Here is a 3,602-nt window from a genome sequence, read left to right as displayed (position 1 = left end):
GTTGGAGTGCAATGGTGTGATCTCAGCTCACTGCAACCTCTGCCTCCCAGATTCAAGCAATTCTCATGTCTCAGCCTCCCAAGCAGCTGGGACTACACATGCACACCACCACCCCAGGCTAATTTTTTGTATTTTTAGTAGAGATGGGTTTTCACCATGTTGGCCAGGCTGCTAATGAGGTTCATTGTGGGCTTTTCAGTTTCTCCAGAGAAGGATCCTCTTATATCCTGCCCGTAGGTGTATACACCTCATTGCCAGCATCTTTTGTCTTCATCTGCAGAATGGTGCTGCAGGTCTTACCATATATGTAGGTTTAATCTCTGATTTCCGTATAGAAGCTCATTCCTGTCATCTCATTTCCTGAATGCTCCTGAGCTCTGATTAAATTTCTGCAAGGATAAACTTCCATTTCGTATAAACGTGTGATCAGTCCTTTTTTCTCATGAGAGGACATTGCGTGTTCAACTGCTCCTTACACTTTTTTTCAGCCACCATCTTTTATTCCTTTTGAAAAACCTAATTCCCTTCATTTTCTGAGTCTTTCTGATATTTTGTGGTACAAATCACTGGCGTTCTCTTCCGCAGTACATTTTCATTATTTGAGTTTCCTCAGATAACTCTGCTGTGCACTGAAATCTTCCATATCCTTTCCATTATTGAAAAATCTGTTAATATCTGTTGTTGTGTACCAGTGTCTCTTCTGTATTTTTTTTTCTTGTGTGTTTGTACCACTTTCCCCTTTCTTATCATTTTCATGGGGTTTTGGGAGGAAGCACTTGTTGGTTGGTCTATTCTCTTTCTTTTAAATATGAGCATTATTTAACCAGGTGTGGTGATGCATGCCTGCAATCCCAGTTACATGGGAGGCTGAGGCAGGAGAATGGCTTGAACCCAGGAGGCGGAGGTTGCAGTGAGCCGAGATCGCACCACTGTACTTCAGCATGGGTAACGAGCGAAATTCTGTCTCATAAATAAATAAGTAAATAAATAAATAAATAGAAATATGAGCAGTATTTTTCTTCTTTGGCATCCCAGGTGGACTTTCTAATATTTATGTAGTCATCTTTTTCTTCTATTTAACAATTCTTCATTATTTGTTATGCAACTTGCTAAATTCTGAAATAGAAAGGTTATTTTTCAAGAGTACTCTCAGCTTTGTGGACCCATTTATGTTATTTTTCTACCTAGATCACCTGAAGTAGGGTTCCCTTCTCATGATTTAGTTGGAAGCATTAATAATATAAATGCTTTTCATATTGGGAAATGGGCTACCAGAGTTAATCTCAAAAAAGCACAGTCTGATGTTTTATTGCTTGTAATGGGAAATTTCACAAATAAAAGTGATGGCAGTACAAAGGCAAGATGAAGGGCTTACCATGTGCCAGCCATGGTTCTGGGCAGTTTATGAATTAACTCCTTTGTGCTATGGTTCTTTATATTCCATTTTAGAAGAAGCCCGAGAAGATGATGAAGAGATAGACAGGCACAAGGACTTGGGGGGCATGTTGATCCATTTCCAGTAAAGACTGAGGAAAAGAGCTTTGAATATACGAAAAAATACTTCCTCTATTCTCAGACCTTATTTCTTTTAAGGCCACACCTTTTTGAAGTTTTGAGTTTGAATCACAACTTGGACTGAAATCATGAGGGAGCTTGTGTAGGAAAGAATCATCAAGGGAGTTAGTTGGGAGCTTCTCTACCACAGCTTACTCCTTATGGTATTAACCCCCTTTAAGTGCAAATACCTTTGGTTTAAACATTTGTACCTCATCTGATACCAGAGTGTTCATACTGGAGAGAAGCCCTATGAATTTACTGAATGTGGGGGAACTTTTACTCAGATGTCCACATTGCATTGAACGTAGAAGTCATGCTGAAGAGAAACCCTGTGCATCTAAGGAATATTGACAAGCCCTTAGCTAGAGGACAAACCTCACTGAGAAGCAGCAAATTCATGCTGGAGAGAAACCAGTGAAGGTAGCAATACTTTACTGAATATGAGAAAATTTTTCTGGAGAGAAAGCATTGAATGTACTGAGTGTGATAACATTTCCTCTCAAACCGTATCCCTTACTCTGCATTTAGGAGGTCACACACAGAGAAGCCTCATAAATGTAAGAGATGTGGAAATATCTTAAGCCAAAAGTCCATCCTCATTCATCAAGAAATTTGTACTGGAGAGAAACCTTGTGAATATGGGAAAGCTTCCATTCAGATGTCACACCTCAGCGGGCAGAGAATTTACAGTGGGGAAAACCCGTTTGTCTGTAAGGTATGTTATTTGAAAGTCTTCAGCCACAAGTCAAACCTCACTGAGCATGAGCATTTTCACATGAGAGAGAAACCTTTTGAATGTAACAAGTGTGGAAAAGCCTTTAGCCAAAAGGAGTATGTCAGTAAACATCAGAACACCCATGCCGGTGAGAAGCTTTTCGAATGTATTGAATGTGGAAAATCCTTTAGCCAGAAGGAAAACCTCCTTATGCACCAGAAAATTCACATTGGAGAAAAATCTTTTGAGTGTAAAGATTGCAGGAAAGCTTTCATTCAGAAGACAAACCTCATCAGACACCAGAGAACTCACACAGGAGAGAAGCCCTATGTATGTAAGGAGTGTAGAAAAACCTTAGTGACAAATCCAACCTTACTGAGCATGACAAAATGCAAATTGGAGAGAAGCCTTTTAAACATAGTGAATGTGGAACAACCTTTGTTTAGAAGAAGTACCTCATACAACATCAGAACATTCACAGTGGAGAGAAACGCTATGAATGTAACGAATGTGGAAAAGCCTTCTCTCAGCGAACATCACTTATTCTACATGTGAGAATTCATCCAGGTGATAAACCTCATGAATGCAATGCTTGTGGAAAAGGCTTCTCTCAGAGCTCATCTCTCACGGTGCATGTGAGAAGCCATACTGGTGAGAAGTCCTATGGTTGTAATGAATGTGGGAAAGTTTTCTCTCAGTTCTCAACCCTTGCTGTGCATTTGAGAATACACACAGGTAAGAAGCCTTATCAGTGGAGTGGCTGTGGGAAAGCTTTCAGCAAGAAATCACATGACATTAGACACTAGAAAATTCATACTCACTAAAAACCCCATGAACACCTAGAAAGTAGGAAAGCTTTCATCAGAAATTTGCACCTCATCATGCACCAGAAATAATCTTTCTGAAGCAAAGCACCACAAATGAGGTTAACTTTAACAACTAAAAACTCAAGGGACACCAGAAAATTTGTACAGAAGACAAAGACACGCATATAATAAAGAGCCTGTGTCCAACAAAGAAACCTGCAGCAGAGATAATGGTAAAAGTTTAGGCACATTTTCACTAAAAATTGCAACACAAAATGGACGCCTGTTTTTTATTGCTACACCATAGATCTGGAGATCTTCACCAATAACAAGAAAAATGAGTGTAAATATTGGAAAGGAACAGACAAAAATAGATAACATGGTCATCTACAACTAATATTAAGACTCCTGTGGTATTGATTCAACAGAGCAGAAGAGATTTCAGAAAAAGACCCATGCACTTATTAGAATTTGGAATATGATACAAACAGCATCAGGAAGTGAGGAAATAATGGAACTATTAT

General features: G+C 39.2%; 1 pseudogene across 1 annotated transcript; it reads left to right on the top strand.

The window, feature by feature from the left end:
• The first annotated feature begins 1,967 nt into the window (after positions 1 to 1,967).
• Positions 1,968 to 3,096, top strand: LOC713957 (uncharacterized; annotated as a pseudogene). Its single transcript, XR_013406766.1, has one exon. The product of XR_013406766.1 is annotated as an uncharacterized LOC713957 (transcript).
• Positions 3,097 to 3,602: the final 506 nt, after the last annotated feature.

The sequence above is a fragment of the Macaca mulatta genome, chromosome 16 (assembly GCF_049350105.2).
Source record: "Macaca mulatta isolate MMU2019108-1 chromosome 16, T2T-MMU8v2.0, whole genome shotgun sequence".
NCBI classification, from domain to species: domain Eukaryota; kingdom Metazoa; phylum Chordata; class Mammalia; order Primates; family Cercopithecidae; genus Macaca; species Macaca mulatta.
This window is presented reverse-complemented; position numbering and strand designations above follow the sequence as displayed.